The 22,390-nt window shown below is 29.2% G+C and overlaps 1 protein-coding gene across 1 annotated transcript in view; it reads left to right on the forward strand.

The window, feature by feature from the left end:
- The first annotated feature begins 2,263 nt into the window (after window positions 1-2,263).
- Window positions 2,264-22,390, forward strand: part of LOC123305151 (octopamine receptor beta-2R-like) — a 181,535-nt gene continuing 161,408 nt past the window's right edge. Inside the window, exon 1 of the mRNA XM_044886780.1 lies at window positions 2,264-2,402. The gene's annotated coding sequence lies outside the window, so the exon portion shown is untranslated. The remainder of the gene's footprint in view (window positions 2,403-22,390) is intronic.

A 22,390-nucleotide genomic window follows, 5' to 3' on the forward strand; every position in this document is an offset into this window, starting at 1 on the left:
ATATTACCTGATTCAAAAATGACCTATAAAATGAAAAGTACTATAATATGAGCAAGAAAATAGTACTTGCTGCTTAAAGAATATTGTCGAAATACTCAACTTCAATAATTGCCATGGTCAAAAACTCAATTTTCCTTATAACGGAACTAAGATATATCTCTCAAATGCAGACAGAAAGGATCATAGAAATTTTGTGTTAGTATGAACGTACGATATTTTTTTGATTAGAAATATAACTTGGTTTTGTTATTTATTTTTTTATTATCAAGTGAAAATTTTGTTGTACAATCATTATTACATGTGATTAGGTCTAATAAACTAATTTGTTTAGTTTTCTTTAAGTATTGTTGTTATTTAAATTAGGGGTAGGTTTGATTTTAATCTTGATTTTTATGTGGCTCTAAAAATTATGTAAAAAAAAAAAATGTTTTAGTTTAATTGGCTTTCGAAAAACTTTGCATAAAAATAATTTTCAAATTTTTTTTAAAATTAATTCATATACCTGTTTTCCACTAAACAGAACAAAAAAAAAAAACTCAAATTATAGTAACAACTTAAGTTTTCGCAAACTGTTTTGAAGACTACCATGTTTTGCGACAGCTAGATAATTATTTATAATAATAATCAAGTGTGGGTTTTTCTTTTTCAATCTCTAATGGTTTACAAGGTGGGTCCTACGGACCAAAGTCCCAATTGACCTACGTTGCTCATTTACGAAGTCGACCTCACTTTTACGTCCTAAGCACGCTTCATAAAAATTTCAGCTTGATATCTCTTTTCGTTTTTGAGTAATCGTGATGACAACGGGCAGACAGACAACAGGAAATGGGCTAATACGGTGATTTTATAAACACCTATACCAAAATTTTGTTCATAGCATCAATATTTTTAAGCGTTACAAACTTGGGACTAAACTTAGTATACCTTGGTATATTTCATATACATGGTATAACAAATGTTGATAAAGAATATGTACGTCAAATGATTCCTCATTAAAAGACATTTTCCTCATTAGAATTAATTCATTTGGAGGCAAATTTTTCTCATTAAAATTAAAATTGATGAAAATAAATTGTAAAATTTATGGAATATATCTTGGTATATCATGACCTCGGTTTTTTTTTCTGCATGTCGTGAGTAATTAATTTAAAAAGTACACGAAGCTTTGTAAATGTTAGACTTAGTTTTTTCATATCAATTATTGTGTTAAAAAGGAATAACTTTTTTAATAATTTTTCAAATAAAAAGTTTCTAATTCAGCGTAGATTGAGAAATCCTTGTATTCTTGATTTCATATCCGTACACATCCAAAGGACTCCACACAAATATTCTACAGATAAAGTTTCCGTCGCATTTGCTGATATTGCGAGATTTTGTAGATCTTGGCAGCCTGGCCAAAAGTTTTAATGGCCACGACGGTCCAAATACAAGGCTTTTTGAAATAGGATCGTTGGAATGTCAATATTATACTGAATTTCATAAAACATCACATTGTTTTACAACTCTCTTTTTTTTTAACTTGTCAGAAAGGCATAAAATTTACGTTTAAGCGCCTCTATTGATAAATCCTTTCTTTTTTTTCTAAGCTCCCTTGGGAACATCCTGCATTTTTACAATTTTTTTTTAGGCTCAACTTTTTTTTAAACGATTTCGTTGGATTCGCCTTTGTCGGCTCAGATCGTGCTATTATCCAATCATGAACGGATCACATCTTAAAAAATGTGATTCATCACCCTGTATGACTGTGCGAAATTTAAAATCGATATTCGATATGCGACACATTGTATAATTCGTTTTTTTTCTAAATCACTGAGATGGAGATTAACTTGTATAAATATTATGTCAGAGCGAAGCCAAAGTTTCAGCTGAAACCAAAAAGTAATTTTTCCATTTTTGTTAAAATGTCTGCAGAGCAAAAATGGATATTTACTTTTGGTTTCGACGGCAGTGCTTTCCAGAGACTAATAACGATTAAAATAAGTATATTTTTCTCCGATTACCATGAGCATACTATTTTAAAACAACAGAAATTTTTTTTTTTTGAGATAATAATTACTAAATTACGGAAATAATAATTCGATGCTATTTACATTAAACAAATAAAAACTTCTGTCTGATTATCTTTGATCATGAAAGCTATATAATTATACAATTATTATTATTTTTAATTATATTTTAATTCATATGAACAGCTGTTAATTGTATATTTTTGTTCTTGTTTCAGATTATTTTTAAAAATTAAGCAAAGAAAAAAACAAGATATCTGTTTTAAAAATATCTGTGTTGTTTTTTGGGGGAAAATGTCGGAGTATTTAATGAAATTTAATCATAATCAAACATTTGTGGAGACTTTATTATCAACTTTATCAATTGGTGCTGTTTTAAGACAAAATGATTATCAGGTATGTTTGCCAATATTTTATTCTATAAAAGAAATCATTAACTTGAAATTTTTAACTTGATTTATGAATTTTACTTTAATGGAAAAATCAGATAATTAGAAAATTGTAATTGAATATTTGTGCTTTGCGCTTTCTGTCTAATTAGTGATTTAAAATCCTTATTTCATCTATATTTCTTGTTTGATTTTAATTTTAATTTCATTTTTTGTATTTCTTTTACGGCATTTTTATATTTTGTTAAGAAATGCGGAAAAAATAATCGATATTCCCTATAACGATCCAAAATGCCAGCAGTTCTTTACTGAACTATACATGTCATAGAAAACCTGAGCAGAGGATTTTCAGCGGAACTATACTTGGGGGAAACCATGAAAACTTCCTTTAGGAAGTAGAAACTTCTCATGCGAAAACTTCCTGAAGCGTTTTTTGTATTACTTTCTGTATATTTTCCTAGAAAAAACGAAATACTATCCGAAAGTTAGGTTTTATGATCTTTGCAAACTTTTACGAGGATACCAACGGCTGAATACTTTTAAGGTTGTGGAACGTTACGACAAAATTCGTTTACTTAGCTTGTCAAACTGTATTTTGTAACATAACTACAGCCTGGCGATTTACGATTCATCACTATTCATTCGATAGTCTTGGTATAGCAAACAATAAGACCTTGAGAAACTTGCGAAAAAACAGTCCTTAAGAACCTTCAAAAATATACTGTATTGATGCTAACTCTCCGGTGGTTTTTCCTTTCACATCCGTAGAGACAAGCAATGGTGTGGATGCACCTTTATCAACAGGAATACATTTTTTTTCTACAATGCACGATTCTATTCTAACTGAATAAACAGTGAACAACAAACAATGACGTCATTCATACTCATAGCATAACTATCGATACTAATAATTAAATCAATTCCCGTTTGTATCATAATTTATTTTAAATAACCAATTTTTTCACTAATTAATTAGATTTTTTTTATTCTTCATTACAAAATTATTGATATTTTTGTATTTTATTCGGTTGGTATGTTATTAATTGTTATTACGTGTTTGGGGCTGTGAATAAGGGGCGAAGGAATGAGAGATGTAACAGGAGGAGGATGATGATTGATAATCAAATTTCAATGTTACCTTTTTTTACTGTTGTATTTATTTCATGGTTGAAAAAATTTAGCTGAATTTGAAATTAATTGGTTCGATTTTATGTTTGTTGTGTAAAAATTACGAATTTTTTTTACACACTCAACGATGCTCATTCTATTGTCTGGTCGGAAATAAAATCTCCCTTCGTTTTCTCGTATGTATAAATTCAATTGATTTGCTTTATACAGAAGTCGTGACGATACTATCTTTGAAAGTCAGAACAATGAGTTTCTGAATAATAAACTTTCTGTATTCATTGACAAATAAAGTACCTGGATGATCGAGCCTTGCTCGGGATGTTTTGAGTGAAAAAGGCACAAATTTTATCGCTTATATTAGAACCGTTTAAAATGTCTGCAATTTGAATGTCCTGGTAACGTACTCGTTATCGACAATATACGTAATCACAGCAGCTGTATATCAACCAAAACTGACGTAACCACACGGACGGCACACCATAAACTTCATACGAAATGAACCACGTTCAATAAATATACTCATCAATAGATGTCAGGAAGAGTCATATTTTTCAATTTATGTCTCAGTTTTTCACTATCTAGACCGATTTTTCGTTCCAAAAACCCTCAGATTCTTGAATCAACGGATAAAACGAGGTTTTTATAAAAATTAATCTTAGCTAGATTGATTTTTGACCCCAAAAAGCTCCTGTATACTAAATTTAATAAAATTCGTTGGAGGCGTTTCCGATTCTAGAAATTGTAGTGTTCTAGAAATGACCTTTGCAGCCGCTCACAATACCAGACTCGTTAAAATATCTTTTCATTCTAGTTAAAACATTGCAGACATTCGATACGTTAATACCGATTAATTTTCGGGGTAAAATAATATCTTTCGAGCAGAGAGTGAAAAGTGTAAACACAACATCGACAACATATCGTCAATGGCCACGTTTGTAAATAATTGTAACAAAAAAAAAAAAAAAAAAAAATGGCGTACGTACGTGATTTTCATTTTTTGTTTATTGTGTACGGTAATGTTTGTTTAACCTTGAGTTTTCAATTAAAATTATTTTAACTCAATGTTGACCTTTGATGTTTACTCATCTTATGGTCTCCGTTTGGCCATTGGGTTACACTTTTATGCAGAGTTTGCTTTTATTTGTGAACAGTACATGATCCTTTAAAAATGATTGCTTTGCCAGCAAAGTTTGCGTTTTTGTGTTCGTTTGGAATGGTTGTACCGAGGATTTTAAAATTTTGCCTTCAAACATTGCACTCGTCGGCCAACACACGTCAGCCAACAGAGCGGATGAAACCACCGGAGGCTCAGATACTAGTCTAGGAAGTAGGTATGTTGCAAACATTTTTTATGTTTGTTTACTAACTTTTGTAAACAAATTTAAACATAAGGGTCTTTCGATCACTCTCAATGATACAATGGTTAAATCTTATTTAACCATGTGCCATGAATCGAACCCGGGTCTCTTTGGTTCATGCCAAGCACCTTAACCAACTGGGTCATATCTGCTCTAGACATAATAATTTTTTTAACTTGTGTACAAACAGCTATGAAAAATCACTTCGAAATTCAATCGAATATTGATTGGCCCAACTGAGAGACCAAATTGACGATTTGGCGACACACGTCAAAGCTAGCTATGAAAAATCAGTCAAAAATAAATGCAACGCTTTAAAAATTACCACTTTATGTGATAATATCAATGACAGTGTTATTTAATTGCTTCTATTTTTTGAACATCATTCTAGCAGAGTAAAAATTACTCGTATTTATCATTAATTTTCCAATGACGCTAGTAATCTGTATAAAATCAACGTCATGTTGTTTTTCCCAATGACATACAATATCACAGATGTGTGAAATCTGATTTTAATAAGATTTGTTTCCAATTTAGAAAAATTGCATCTTCTTGTATTTATCAGAGGATGAAATGCAATGCAAGAAAAGTTATATGCGCGTTGTTTTTTTTTTCTATTTTTAAATAAGAAAATATCTAATAATTTATTTTCATTTAAACTTGTTATAGTATAAAGCTTCGTTTAAATGATCCTAATAAGTGTATTTGTTGTAAAGGTTACTAAGCACGATCACAAAATATATCGGTTGGTTTTTATTAACTAAGTACCTATCTCACAAAATTAGTTAAATTTTAATTAAAAATTTCAACCCGTTGAAAACCTTTTTAAAATTTTATTTCTAAAAATTTTATAAACATTTTAAAAAAATTTTATAAATCGTAAATTGATTGAATTCTACAGAAGTCGAATGAAAAAAATGGGTAGAATGTTGCATTCAATTCTGGTCTAATCTTTTCAATTTTCGAAAAATTATTTGACATGAAAAATTTATCTTTACAAAGAAACATCTTTCTTATTTGAAATGTTCTTCGATACCTTATCGAGTATAAACTCTCGTTGACTTTGAAATGAAAGTCGAAATCAAATTCTGAATCACTACTGAAATACTTAAATTCCCACCTTTTAATCTTGAAACATTTACTTCAAGTTTCGCCTCCACGAGTCTTCTTTTTCGATTGTATACAGCTACATAAGAATGCCTTGTATACTTTTGTGTACGGAATTATAGAACCTAAAAGAAAATTTATTATCACTCGTCAGTTTCCATTAGATTGAGGTAAAAAACTTCAAGAAATAAACTTCGATCGTCAAAACTAACACCTTTCGTGTATTTATTTGGTGAAAATAAGATTGACGTACACTCACTGAAGTTAAGAAAAGTGAGTGAGTGTGTTTGTTTGTGTGTTATTTGTCGACGTAATTACAGTGAAAAGCTTTTTTTAGTTACAAGATAGTTTATATTTAGTTATTCGTTGTGTGCGTAGTCATGGTAGGGATAATAAAATCGATGCCAGCGCTTTAAGTGAAAAATTTTGGAGATAAAGTGGGCTGTTATGACTAATTTGCAATTATTTACATGTTAATGATATAGAAACTGTCAAATTAAAATGATTGAAAAACACTAATTAATTAAACTTAATGCATTAAAAATTGTGAAAATAAGAAATCAAATTGTACAAATATTATTTTTCAAATGTTAATTATCGTAATTATTTATTTAAATTTGTGAAACAAGAATATTAAATTTTAAATGTAAGTTTTCAATGCAATCCACACAATTATATATGCATCCATTAATTCTATAATTAAAGTAGTGTATCGTTGTCATGGAAACGAAATTCACGCTCGGAGCGAATACTCTACTATCTGTATCATACATATAGAATAATTCATTATTCCTACACAATTTCACCATTTATGCAGAGAGTTTGTTAATTATTGATGATGAAATTTTTTTATTGCATTCTAATGAATATTGTAAAATAAAAAACGCGACTATGTTAAATAATATATGAAAAGAAATAAACAAGTAGAGTAGTTTAAATAGCGACTTGAACAGTCGGGGCCCATTTTAGAGAAGATGTGAGCCGATCTGGATTTTAATGGGCCCCGGCTGTTAAACTCGCTGTGTAAACTACTGGACTTGTTTCTACTTTTCAGATTTTATTTAACACAGTCGAGTACCCAATACGATAAACTCGATAGGTTTGGTTAATTTTGTTCTTTATGAGCGTTTTTCTAAATCACGGCCAAAATCTGTCATTTTATAGTTCTTTTTCAAATTCCTATGTAAAGACACTTAGACTTTTAAGATGAATACAATAATTGTACAAATTCAACGAGCCGTTTGGAAGATATGAGGTAATAAAGAAATTTACAAACAAATGTACATGCATACAAGATACGCGGGAAAAACATAACCTGACAGTCGGGTAAAAATATTGTATTGAATTCAACTCGTTTAGTTTAATGTTTTGAAAAACTTTCTCAGAACTTTTCCCCAAAAAGCAGGTTGTAAAAAATAGACTAGGATTGATATTTTTAATCAAAATATTAATGAAAGCAAGTTCAAATAACCGGGGCCGAACAATAATGTTTACCTATAATCAATTTGAAAATTCAAGAAAATTGAAACTACTCTATTTTGCCTTCCAATTCTAATAATTTAATTTTCTCTCTGAACTTCTCGTAAAGGAAATAGTAACCGATGATGTAAGAATAAGCCTGCGAGGAGAATGTTCACAATTGAGCAAGATTGGAAATCAAGACTGACTTAGCCTAGCAATAAGGTACGTTGCGTATTAGTCCAAGCCTAGTTTCCGTTAGTTTCACAGCCATTGTCTTTACAAATGTAACAGCAAAAAACTATAAATATTATAGTTAACTACTTGGTTTATTAGCCCTGGCTAAGGTATGAGTACGGGCTGGCAAAATCAACGATGGCTCAATTTTATTGTCAAACTTTGTATTTCCTACTGAGATGCCTACGATTTCATTTATCTAGATTATAGTGTCACTCGTGTGTTTGTTTTAAAAATTAATTTATATACAAATGCTGCACAAATTCTCTATGAATCCCAATACTTACATTTTGTTTTTCTTCGAGGTTGTTCTATTTATATTGTCATCTTTATCTAAATGTCAGCTGTTCTACTCATTTGAATTACTATTTTAAATCAATGACGGAAAGATGTTGACATAATCAACGACAACTGCTACAAATGTTTTGTGGTTGCGTTTTACGTTGTTGTCTTATTAAAATTATAATTTGACTGTACGTATAGAACGATGTAGGTACAGTTTAGTTTATATGTGTGTGTTGTTTTTTGAAAAATTATCTATGACAGAATAATTTATTATCTTTCAAATAATTAACAAAATGTATTGTGTATAGTTGTGTAGAATAAGAACTGGCAACATCACGAAAAAGTTTGATTTTTGACATTTCATTTCTGATTGAAATAAGGTAGGGATGTCGCCCTATTAGCAGTTGGTTAAGGCGTAACCAATTCCGTCCGCGGTATGCTTAGGGTTTGGGGGTCGATTCTCGCCGTCGCAACAATATTAATATAATTAATAGTTGTGATGGGCTGGTGTAGTGCATGGTATATGCATGAAGGAGGTGCACTCAGCCTCTGAAATTGAGGAGCTGATAAATGAAATTATCAGCGGAAAGGTGATACAACACATATATGGTATCACAATGGGCTCTATAGCCTTAGTGTGTCCTTTGTGGACAGCCAATATAACCTAACCTAAGGTAGGGATGAAATACGTCTGGCGCCTGAAAGCGGTTTAGTTAACTTCGTTTACTAGCGCACATTCCCGAAAAAAGATACGAATATTGGTGACTTTAAGACCATTTTAAGACTTTTTTTGCTGTATTTTTAATGTGATTTATAATTAAAAAATTTTTTTATAATTTACAAGACTGATATTCGATTGTTTTACTAACGCGTATACCACGTTAATGAACTCAACTTATCCCAAAATGCAAGGCGTACTTTATCTCTTAGCTATCTTAAACAAACGAAAACGTTGCCAGCCCCCGTACTATAGTGGATCTCTAAAATTCATTTTGAATTATTGTTCTATATTTTATTATTATAATTATTTTGGTTGGGGAAAAAATTGATTTTAATAAATCAAAGGAATTTTAAAATGAGAAAATGAGATTTGTAACGTAAAAATGATGAAACTAGCTTTGTAAATAGGCTACGAGTTTTTTTTAATGAAATGAATCAAATATATTTCGTAATATTTTTAGTCTAAATTCACTAGCCTACGCTTTACATAGAATACAACAATTTATCACAGTTATAAATTTTCACTCGAAAATTCGATTAAAGGTTTTTAAGATCTTTCCGTTTTAAAGTCTGTGAGTGGATGTGCGTCATCAGATTGCTCCCAAATAACAGTTTTTCCTGCCGCAATAGGGAATCGGAATCAATTTCAGATGAAGAATTCTAACTTTACAAATAGAAAAGTGAAGTTGGTTTTTAAAAATCTTTACTATAGTGCAAGTTTTGAAGCGCTTAAAATTTCTAATTTAAGAAAGAGAGAGATACCCACTATGGACATCATACGTGGGTATCACCATACAGATTATACAAATAAATATTTTTTTTGGATGGAAGAAGATGAGCAACCTTTGAATGCAATCTTTGATTGCTTATAACTTCTTCGTTTTTTAATTAATTTTTATTTCACTTTCAAATTTTGTATCAAGTGTAGTTTTACATTTTTATCCGTAATATGGCCAATTCGACATCAGGATTATCCCCTATTATAGACCGTAAAAATTAAGGAAATTTTTTAATGTAATTTACATAATATCCTCTGAATGTGTACATAAATTTTTCTATGCATAAGGCGATTCTAGATACCTTTAACAAACTATAAGATTTAGAGCTAAGAAAATTTTAATATTTAATTTATGGAAGCAGTTAAGGGTTAAATTTTAAAAATTATCACCACACAAATTATATCATGTAAAAAAGGATTGCAAATAAACCTTCAAGATATTGTATGTTAGTTCTTGTAGTGAAAATATTCACACCCCTACTTTCCTTACTAAATTATTTCCTAGTTAAATTGTTGTTACTATGCTTTAGTTTAAACACACAATACATTCAAAAAGGATTTAACATTGTGTCAAGTGAATTAAAACACTAACACAACAAACTTAGTTCTGAGTTCAATGAAGAGCGAATTCTAGATAAATTATCAATCAAGTTTGTAAGTTAAGATAGGGGCAAGTTCATATGAACAGAAAAATGTTATTAAATAATTCATTCAGAGCCTTTAAGTATGACTAGCTCGATTCAAGGCTAAAAAAGTCATACTCATCAACAATTATTTACTTTGTCGATATTTATAGGCAATTTTAGTACAGGTATGATATACAAATTACATAATGAACAAGATTAAATTTCGGTAGCGGTAATTTTTTAGAACGTGAGCATGATAAGCTTGAAATAAGGTGTAAGTTATGAAATTTGATAAAGAAATAAAGAGGATATCGCGTGGAAAGGAAAAAAACAGGCTAAAGAAATCGATTTTATATATTTCGAGTGTGTAGATGTTAGTTACTATACTCCTCTTAAACGGCCGGACTGATTTTAATAAAATTTCGTGTGTGTGTGTTCAAGTGGATTCGATGATGGTTTAGATTTATAACTGTTTGGTCTATTACAACTGTTTTTGAGGATTTCGCGCCCAAAAAACTAAACTTCATTAAATGGTGGAAGCGCATATAAATCATATATTACATTATAATACAACTTACTATGTACTATGTATTTTTAATAGTATTGAGATATTATTTATTAGTCAATAGGTATAATTTAATAAAAGCTATATGCGATGAGTTTTGCAGGATGGCTTTATCGGCTTGGGTTTAGTGTGCCTGAGAGGATGGACTAATGGGTGGTCTTAACCGACTTAGCGGGCAGGCTAAACAAAGTTTAGATATTAATGAATTGGTATACACCTCATACACCGTAAATTCAATTATAAATAATCTAAAACTAATTTTGAATACACATGCTGAAAAAATCTTGTCTTGTTACTTTGTGACCTGGCTCTGCTTCTAGCTTGTTCTGTGTTCTTAGAATCTGATATTTAGTGATTATTTCCCAAAATCACACACACAGTGTACCCAACACTGGTGAAATGGTTGTTTTGTAGTTATAAAATGGCGTTTAAACTTTCAACGACAATTATAATGAAGTTTATTTTATATATGTATCAAAAACAAATAATTAATAATATTTTAATAATATTATAAATGACTTTAAATATGATTTGACTAACACAGAAGAGGAATGAACATTTCGAGATAAATTTACACAAAACACACACAATGTAAGAAAAAGAACACGATTTGAAAATTGTTATTTTGTACAACATGTCTTCAACGTTTCTTCTTTTCACACAGTTTTCCCCACATAAAAGGGTGTGGAAATCTTTCACTAACTAACTGTTTTAATAATTATTATTAGCTGGTTAAACTTTTCAACACTGCCATAAACTTATGAATTAATGTGAGTAAATTATGAGATTGTAGATCGTTAAAATCTTTCCTCATATCAATAAAATCATGAAATAGTATGTTGAAAAGAGTGTTCTAAAATTAACGCAACAAGTAATTTTGATTAAATAGGTACACAGGCTTTTAATTAAGTTCTAAATTTTAATTCATAGTTCATAAAATATACACTATTCGTTGTGTGATAAAAAAAACTTTTCACAAAAAGAAAACCGACTTCAAAAGAAAAACTTTTCCAAAACAAATTAATATGCACTTAAAAATAAAAAAATAACGATAATATAATGTAATTAAAATTATTGTTATTTTTGGAATCGGTGTCAGTCGAGGAAACAACTCTTATAGAACAGTTTGCTACATTAGATGGATGACACTGACTCCAAAAATAATAATTTTAACTACATTATATTATCGTTATTTTTTTACTTTTTAGTGCATATTAATTTGTTTTGGGAAAGTTTGTCTTTTGAAGTCGGTTTTCTTTTTGTTAAAAGTTTTTTTATTTTGTGATTTTTAGTGAATTTGAAGTACACTAACTAATTTGTCACTTAAAAAATAATCATCGAAATCGGTTGGCGTGATATTGAGTTAATCGTCCTCTTGTCGTGCATACTTAATCCAAATTTAAGACTTTTATGGTTTTCTCATGGATGCCGTTGTCAAAACTGGAATTCAAAAATGAAATGAAGAATCATAAAAATCGGTTCACCCAGTCAAAAGTTCTGAGGTAATACACATAAAAATACAGTCGAATTGGTAACCTTTTGTTTGGAGTCGGTTAAACAGACGGTGGAGGGGACAACTGAATCGATCGCAGCCGTTGCTCTCTTATAAAATTTGCAATAAATCATCACACGTTTAAAATATCACTATTTTTCAATTGTTTACATGTAATTAGTATAGTAAATGTCAAATAAAATTATTGAATAATAACCATTTATTTTATTTCTTGCATTAGAAAGTGTTAAAATAAAATACGAAATTGCATAAATAATATTTCTTAAATGTAGTAGAAAGTAGTATTAAATTTTTTATTTAAACCATATACAGAATCCATAGTCTTATATATCCGTCCATAAAATTATATTAGTAAAGTAGTGAGTGATGGAAACTATGGAAACTCCTAAAATAAAACTCATGCACGGTGCGAATAGGATTAAAGTAGAGTATATCTAATGAAATTTACCATTCCTATCTATCATTTAGATACAACTTTGCAAACCGTTAATAGTTCGAATTATAAGGATTTAAAGTTTTGCAAGTCTAAATATGAAAGTGACTTGAGCAGTGCTGTGTTGTTTTTTTCTGAATAACTTTATTCATTTACATAAATTGTGTCAAAAAAAGTTTTTAACAAATCAAAAAATATGAAAATAAAATATATTTTAATTAAATTAAAATTATTATGCTATTTTTGTTTATTTAATTCTTGAAAAAAGGTTTTTCATTCAATATGTTATTTAATTTAATTAATTTTTAAGTTAAATTATTTTTAAAATTTTTAGTTTCCATGAATATTAATTATTATTTTTAGGTTTCCTGATTTTACGTAAAAATTGAATATTTACATTTTTATTCAACGAGATGATCTTATCAAAATAAAAAGATTAAAAAAGGAAGGATGGATATCAAAGCAAGTAGAGTTAACATTAATTTCAAACCGAGATATGTGGCTGTGGGATAAAAAACTCAATTTATAATACCCTGTTAAAAAATTCGGATTCATGAATCGTAAATTTCGGATTCAAACTAAAGAAACATATTTTTCGTTAAAATTATTTAAGGATTCACTTCTAAAATGCCTACTTCAAATGAAAAGAGACTGGTTTGCCCACATTTTATAGATATTGTCACCGTTTAGCAGATAAATGCACTTGGAATACCATGACTAATCCGAGCTTTACGATTCATGGAAAAATTGTATGGCAAATTTATATTATAATAGCATGACCCGTTCGTAGTTGCAGTGCGATACCCGTGGCTAAAAAGAAGCTGGAGAAATAATATATAAGTGATACAAAAATATTTTTTTATTTACACGCAATTTTATTACAAAATTAAATTTACTAGGGGTAAAACTAGCACGAGGGGTAATTATGGAGTTTGATAAAAGAATAAGGAAGCTCTCGCGTGGACAGGAAAAAACAGGCTAGAAAAACAATATATAAGATTGTCCCAGGGGTGTGAAAAATAATTTCTGTATTTGTCTAAAAAGATGTTTAAAATCAGAAATTTTCGCAGCTTTTTTGCGAGAATGTGCACGATTTAGCGAAGTATATATAATCGCTCTCAGTTGTCAGAATTACTTCATCATTACCTTATTTCAATAATTCAAAATCAAGCCATCTTGAAGTCAAATTTTTTTCGTGTCGTTGCTAGCACTTATACCATTAAGTATTCTTTAATCATTTCCAAAATCTCTAGTGATCACATTCGTAGTTCTAGTAAATAAAATTTTTTATAAAATAAAATTGGTAAATAAATTTATTTTCAAGATGCGAAATCAGTAGTATGTCTAAATTAATTTCAACTTGACCGAATACACAAAAATAAAATATATTATATTATGTCTTGTGCCAATTTTGAAATATTAAAAAAGATTATTGAAAATGTAATTGAAGTCAAGTTCAACTTGTGAGATATAATATAAAATTAGAAGACATATATAACGTACACTGGATATACGAATAAGATAAAAACAAAAAAATATAATTTAAACGCCACATAGCCTCCGTGCTCAAAGCAAAGCTTCTACATTTATGGGTCCAGGATATTTAAACTAAATTTAAAATCGATTTAAAATCGAACGAAAACTTTTTTTTTTAAATTAGATCATCCATGATTCTGCCAAATAGACTGAACTTAGTCATTACTAAATTGAAATGTTTGGGATAAAATGAAGAAAGAAGAGAATTATTTACTTTTAATATAATTTTTTTCTACGAGGGGAATAGATTGATACTAGTTTTAAACAACTTTTTTACAAAAAAAAACCAACTTCAAAAGAAAAACTATTCCAAAACAAATTTATATGCACTAAAAGTACAAAAAAAATACGATAATATAATGAAGATACAATTAATGTTATTTTTAGAATCGGTGTCAGCCAAGGAATCAACTGTGACAGAACACAGTTACACAGTTACATTACACGCTACATTAGCTTGGCTGACACCGACTCCAAAAATACAATAATTGTAACAACATTATACAATCGTTATTTTTTTACTTTTTAGTGCATATTAATTTGTTTTAGAATAGATTTGCTTTTGCCGTCGGTTTATTATTTGTAAAAAAATATTTTTTATTTTGTGAATTTAGAATACACTAACTAATTTGTCAAAAAGAAAAGAATCATTGAAATCGATTGGCGTGATATTGAGATATTTGTCCATTATTCACCCACATACTTAATGAAAATTTAAGACTTATGATTTTCTTATGGATGTCATTGTCAGAACTGGATCAAGTTGAAATGGGATCACAGGGGAAGCATCAGCTTTCAAATAGAATCAAGATCGGTTCACCTAGTCGAAAGTTCTGAATAAGTTTGATTGGTGGAAAGTGGTTTTATCCGAAATATTGATTTTGTCACACAAAACGTTATTGTTGCTTGTACCGTTTGGTCTTATACCGTTTTTGCTGCTTTAATGGCGGATAATATCGATTCTAATTACTATAAAAACAAACAATATTTGTTTCTATCTGTTTTTAGAAAAACAGAATTAATTATGGGGTTATTGTAATAAGCTTAGCAAATGACGTCAAAAACTATCTCTGAATTCTCTGTCTAAAAAAGATAGTCAGCCATGAGGGCTGTCGACGGATTTATAAACATATATCATATATATGTTTTATAAACATATTAACAAATCATAAAATTGTCTTTCAAATTTTAAAGTTACCAAAGATCAGAATCATTAAGTTAAGTCAGAATCATTAAGTCATTTAGATCAGAAACCATAAGATTTTACCCTACCAAATTATATTTATTATACATATTATTTAACATATCGTCTTACGCCCCTTATAGTTTTTACTTTAAAAATCATCGATATTTCCTATTTACGTTGGGATGTAATTATTATTAATGTTTATACAGAGGTTTAAACCTAAAATTATTAGAATCGTTTTTCAATCTTAATATTTAAGTACTCTAGGTTAGTAGTAATAGATAATCTTGTCTTGTCTTCTCCATAGAGTGTCAAATACATATAAGCCAACGTAACAAATACTATCGAATAGTTTTTGGCATTAATCCAATTTCCTTTTTATTATGAAAACATGAAGCAAAAAACTATATAATATCATATATCATATATTGGATTTGATAAAAACCATGTAATAACCAAGCTCAATTTTGTTTTTTCATTCATTTTTCTTTTTCAAAAACATATTATCGAGTGGTTTTCTCTTATAAATATTAAATCTTTACGTTTAATAAATAACAATTTTCACGTTTTATCCTCTTCTACGTTCTTTCTATGCACAAAAATATTTAATCATTTTTCAATTAGAACATTTTTTTTTTTTTTAAATTTTTTTATCAGTTTGTCAACGTTAGTAGTCAACCCTCAGTTGGTTAAGGCGTATTCAATTCTTTTCGCGGTATGCCTAGGGTAGCGGGTTCGATTCCCGCCGTCGCAACAAAAATTAATTTAATTAATAGTTGAGCTGGTTTAGTGCATGGTATATGCATGAAGAAGGTGCACTCAGGATTTGAAAAGCTGATAAATGAAAGTATCAGTGGAGAAAAGTGGTAAAACACATATATGGTATCACAATGGGCTTCTATAGCCTAAGTGTGTCTCTCGTGGACAGTCAATAAAACCTTACCTAATCAACACTTTGTGAATTACTGAAAATGGGAACTTAATAAAGGAATTATATTTTAATAAATCAGTTCGGACTTCTTAGTACTAGTTTTAATTTTTTTGCGCACACATGTCTTTTTTACACGCTTTTATAAGCTTGGTATCTATTTTTCTACGTAACGGAATCTTTGAACGTGATTTTCACGCACTAGAAATAGTTGAATTGAATTGAAACTTTACACCCTTATCAAGGGCCGATGGCAAAACAATAATTTTTGTTTGTTTTTCCATAATAGTTTAAAAAAATTAACAACTCGCTTTTCTACCAAACTAAAGTAATAGTAGAAAATAATTTCAATAAGTTCAAAAAAGAAATAGAGTTATTCAGAAAAAATGAAGAAATTTTATTGTAAAAAAGCGTGGAGTGCTTTCTAAGATACTTTATAATGACATAACATTGTAAATATTTACAATAATTGAAATCAGGCACCACCACTGTTTTTACGATAAAATGTTTTCTTTCATTACGTGATTCGATGTTACAGTTTAAATGTTAAATGACTTTGTTTTCATGAAATGGAACATAAGTTCATAAATACAACCCGTTAGATATTTTTCAAGAGACGTGTATTCAGGGCATTTATGCTTTTTATCAAAGTATATTCAAATTGATCATCATTGTATTTAAAAATGAATAACTTCTAACAGTATTAACTTCTTTGTACTGTGGGTATTATTAACGCCCCAATTAGTTATCGCATTCTTTATTAGAGAATCTACTTAAAACGATAAACAAACCTCATGTTTATCAAAGTTACCAACGAAGAATTGTTGAAATGAAAACTTCATATATAGCTATTTGATATTTTCTTTCGAAACGATAGGTAAGCATAAACATACAAACACAATATACGCGCACACATCGAAACAACTAAAAAGAGAAGATGTTGCACCTTGAATTAAAAATTAAGTTTTAAGAGCCCATTTTTTTAAAATATCACAAATATCGCGATATTCGTGTTCAGCAATCCCAAAAATCCCCGTGTTACGAGTTTGCACCGATTATAAAACGAATTTCTCGAAAACTCCGAGAGACGATGGTGATATCTTTTAAATTGGGCAATAGATACCTCGGAGACCAATTTACGGAGACAATTCCACGATATTCATGTTCAACGATCCCAAAAACCCCCGAGTAACAAGTTTGGAATCATTTTCATCACTATTAACCGAATTGTGAATTTAGCATATTTACGGTTAATCATATACGCAAATTGCATATTTCATATTCATATTGCTCATAAATCAATTTTTCAAACAACAAAATTTCCTGACGCTCTAACGAATCGAATGCTGAAAACCGCCTTAAAGTTCGACTTACTGTTCAAATTTTCCGTTGTATGACATTGTACATAACAATGTCATATTAGGTAGGTACAGAAAAGAAATAATATTGTACCCTAGGTACTACATTTTACCTTAAGTGTATAAATATAAAATCTATTTTATAGTCGGAACACGCTACACACAAAACGTAAACGAATTTTAAGAATAATCCATCTCTAAACGATGTGGTATTCTTAAAGAGTGGCTTTCCTCTTGCTTGTTAGTGATTGGAATTTTAACTTAGAAAATCGAATTTATAGAGAGTAGAAAGAAAGATATATATTATGTTTTAAAAAAAAAATAAAAATAATATATAATATAATATCAAAATCCTATAGAAAAGCATGTGTAAGGAATACACGAATACAAAGGATATTATTCAGCCCTGGTTACAAAAAAAAAAAAAAAAAAATTGTGGTGTAAAGAACTCACATATCCTCTAATAAAATTTCTTCTAGAAGGATATTAAACAAAGTATGAGAAAAAGATTAAAAAATTTTATACAAACGAAATCTCTTTTTTCTAAAAATAAACTAGGTTACTTTTTAGGAAAATTAAATAGTTTAAAAGTAAATGTTTTTTCATTTTTTTAAAACTATTTTAGTATTTTAAGTTTAGTCCCAAGTTTGTAACGCTTAAAAATATTTTTGCTACAAACAAAATTTTAATATAGGTGTTCATAAAATCACCTCATTAGTCCACTTCCGGTTGTCTGTCTGTCTGTCGTCGTCGTCATCTGTCCGTCTTTCATCACGATCAAGCTGAAATTTTTATAGCGTGCTAGGGACGTAAAAAGTAAGGCCAAGTTCGTAAATGAGCAACATAGCATAGCATATTGGGTCTTGAGTCCGTAGGACCCATCTTGTAAAGTTTTAGAGGTAGAACAAAAATTTAAGTGTAAAAAATGTCCCTAAGTATATAAAAATAAGCAACTTATGTTTGGAATATTTTTTCGTAAACATCACTGTTTACCCGTGAAAGCGCAAATTATGGGCAAATTGTAGAGTATGTTATTTATGGGAATATCAGTTATAAATGTATGACATTTTATTTTTATTTTTATTTTGTTACGCAAATTGGATCTTAAAGTTGTTTTTATTATCGATGAAAGAAGCAAAGCTGATACGAAACTGATAAACAATGCTTGGAAGTTTACATACTTTAGGGTTAAACGGACAAAAGTCTATGTATATAAAATTATCGTGAATTACGATTAATCTTAGTATTGTATAGATATAAATGGTGCCAAGGTTTAAAAAAAATCGAATTCGTTGTATTTCGAAGTAAGCGTGATCGAAAATTATCGCAGTTGGCTAGAAACGTTTTCTGACGAGATTCTTACAATTGATGCAAATGGAATCCCGATCTATTTTTCTGAATAAGTACTTTTCTATGAAAAGAAAAACTGTAATACAAAAACTTTTTATAAAACAAACAACATTTAACACTACATGAATAGATTTAATAAATTTACCACATGAAAGGTCAAGAATATAAAATGCAGTATGAAAAATCCTTGTTTAGTTGAATTACCTTTCTTGAAATCTTTTGTCGTGGTTTTCTGAATGTATACAGCTCAAAGATAACATACAGAGATTTCATAGCATGGAGGTAAAAATATTGAAATAAAAACATCTCTCCGTGTATCATACATACATTCTCTATTCTCTATATATTATAAATGCGAAAGTAAGCATGTTTGTTTGTTTGTTACGCTTTCACGCTAAAACTAGCGAATAGTTTTTAATGAACTATACAGGAATATAGCTCATACTTCTGAATAACACATGAGATATAATTTATAAAGATATATTAATTTTAAAAAAAATTAAAAAATTAATTTAATTTGACATTACCATAAATTACAGATTTCTGTAAAAGTAGTCAATTGACATTACCATAAATTATTCTTAAAGTCAATAAATAATTACGACTATTATACATTTAAAAAAAATTGAAAACCATACATATATTTTACCTGTATAAAACAATCCTTACCTACCATTATTTCGAGTGTTATAGAAACGGGATAAGCGAGAGGAATCTTTATCAATCTTTACTTTTAAACCCAGCGAAGCGGGTGGGTATCACTCTAGTACAATATAAAAACTAAAAAATTAAATTATCACAAAGACGGTAAGGAAAATGAATGAGCTGCTTCCTAGCTTCCATCCATACCTAAAAACCAGGAGAAAATACACACGACAGACACACATCTTTCGAAAATAATTCTACATCAATAAAAATAAATTTTTCTTATTTTTTTTATATTATTTTTTTATTTATTTAGAAAAATAAAAGTATTTTTTTATTTTATTTTTATTATTGATAAATTTTCACACGCATTGCAATAAAATAGAAAAATTTATTTTATATTGTTCTGTATATTTGTATTTGATTTTTTTATTGGAGATCGTGGTGGTGGTAACGTTTGGCTTAGATTTTTTATTTGGCAATATTTATACAATTTCATTGGTGTGAATTTTAATAATATATAAGAAAACATCTTTTTTTTCCGAAAATAAGTTTACCTTCAGGCTAAACTTTCAACTGTATTTAGGATCACCTTGTTAAAATTTGAAAGTGAAATTAAAATTGCCTAAAAAACGAAGAAATTATAAGCATTCAAAGATTATTAATTGCCCATCTCCTTTTAGATATCGGACAATAACGTCGCTAACCTATAATACTTTTGTCCTCTTTCTTTATTTAAGAATTTTAAACATTTCTGCCCGTGCAGTGAGAGTAATTGTTCACCTGCGATAAATAAAAAGTGATAAATGAAATTTCAAGCATATTACTTTCTGATTTAAAATGTTGTTGCTTTGGAACCATTAGCAGAAAATGTCTTCAATAAATTTTACTTTCGATATTATATTTTAAATTTCAAATAAAGTGAACGTTATTGAATGAAATTTTTAATTTGGAAAATAAATTATGAGTTCACTTAATAGCTGTAAGAAAAAAATTTATGCAAATTTATTGAAATTCATTTGCAGAGACATTTTCAGTTGATGCGTTTCCAAACATCCAAACAATTTATTTAAAGTTTTTATACCATGTATATATGAAATATACATAGTATTATAAGTTTAGTCCCAAGTTTGTTACGCCTAAAAATATTGATGCTACAAAAAAAAATTGGTATAGGTGTTCATAAAATCACCTAATTAATCCATTTCCGGTTGTCCGTCCGTCCGTCCGGCCGTCCGGCCGTCCGGCCGTCCGTCTGTGGTCACGATTACTCAAAAACGAAGAGAGATATCAAGCTGAAATTTTTACAGCGTGCTTAGGACGTAAAAAGTGAGGTCAAGTTCGTAAATGAGCAACATGGGTCAATTGGGTCTTGGGTCCGTAGTACCCATCTTGTAAACCGTTAGAGATAGAATAAAAGTTTAAATGTAAAAAATGTTCCTTACAAAAAAATAAACAACTTTTGTTTGAAACATTTTTTTGTAAACATCACTGTTTACCCACGAGGGCGTTAATTAGGTACAAATTTTATAGTATGTATTAATATAGGAATATCAAAGTGAATATCTTTTGTTATTTACATGACGTCAAAAAAAACAAACGATTGCGCATCAACATTTGCGCATTATATGAGAATATCAGTTAAATATGTCAGATATGTATGTATGTGAAATGTGACAGAGTTATCAACACTGCCTATACATGGTATTTCAACAATTAACTCAGTCAATTGTTTGTTTTCACTTGTTTGAAATAAATTCAATGATAAATTTTACGTAAGCAAGAATATACAACAGCGAAATTTTATTTACGTCATTACATTTTTGGACACTATGTAGTCACTGAACTTTTTGTATGTCACAAAAATTCTTCGCAATATCGTACTCGACACAACATTAAAATTTATTTTGTTATTAATAAATGAAATTTATTATTTAAATTTGCATTAAAAGATATTTTTTCACATTTTCTTTTTTACATTGCAATATTTATTTTTAGATTTTTCAATGGAGCGTTTTAAAGTTTATGATATTTTCAAAAATCTTGTTTATATTTTTAGGCACAATACACTGAATATAATCGTGACTAATGACCAATTAACTGTGCTATTTTTAAAATGTGAACAAAACAAATTTTTGTAAATGCAAACGTCTTTCTGCTTGAATTTTTGGTGTTAAATATAATATTTAGAAAAAAATAGTCACAAAATTTAAAGAGATATTTATTTGAAAGGTTATTTGAGTGTTTTTAGCTATATTTTAAGAAAATCTACTCAGCCTTTTGAAGATCGTTATCCTTTTTTCTAGGTGTTTTCGGATACAGAACTCTAAATTCGGACTTGAAACATAGTTGCGGACCCTCTCAATAATTCGGAGTTGCTATGTCATACACATGACACACTAAATGCACAGATACACGTGTCAATCTATGTATCTGTTTGTCTATCTGTGGCATCGTAGCTTTTAGACGGATCTACCCAATTTATTTATTTTTGTACATAAAAAGGGTATTTGATCGAGAGTTTTCTTAACTATGCTTCAAGTGCGAGCTTAGAATTCCTAACTCGATAATAACTAGAAAAGATGTTATTATCTTTTGGAGGATGAATTTAGAAACATTGCTAAGAACACTACGATGCCACAAATGGAGGAGCTACGATGCCACAAACGAATCAATGAGAGTGTCATCGAAATTCCCAAACGGATGAACTGATTTCAATTTTTTTTTTTTTTTGAAATTTTATCTAGTGTCCTCTAAACTATGTTAAACGAAGCGATCACAACT

This window comes from Chrysoperla carnea, chromosome 1, assembly GCF_905475395.1.
Source record: "Chrysoperla carnea chromosome 1, inChrCarn1.1, whole genome shotgun sequence".
Classification (NCBI taxonomy): domain Eukaryota; kingdom Metazoa; phylum Arthropoda; class Insecta; order Neuroptera; family Chrysopidae; genus Chrysoperla; species Chrysoperla carnea.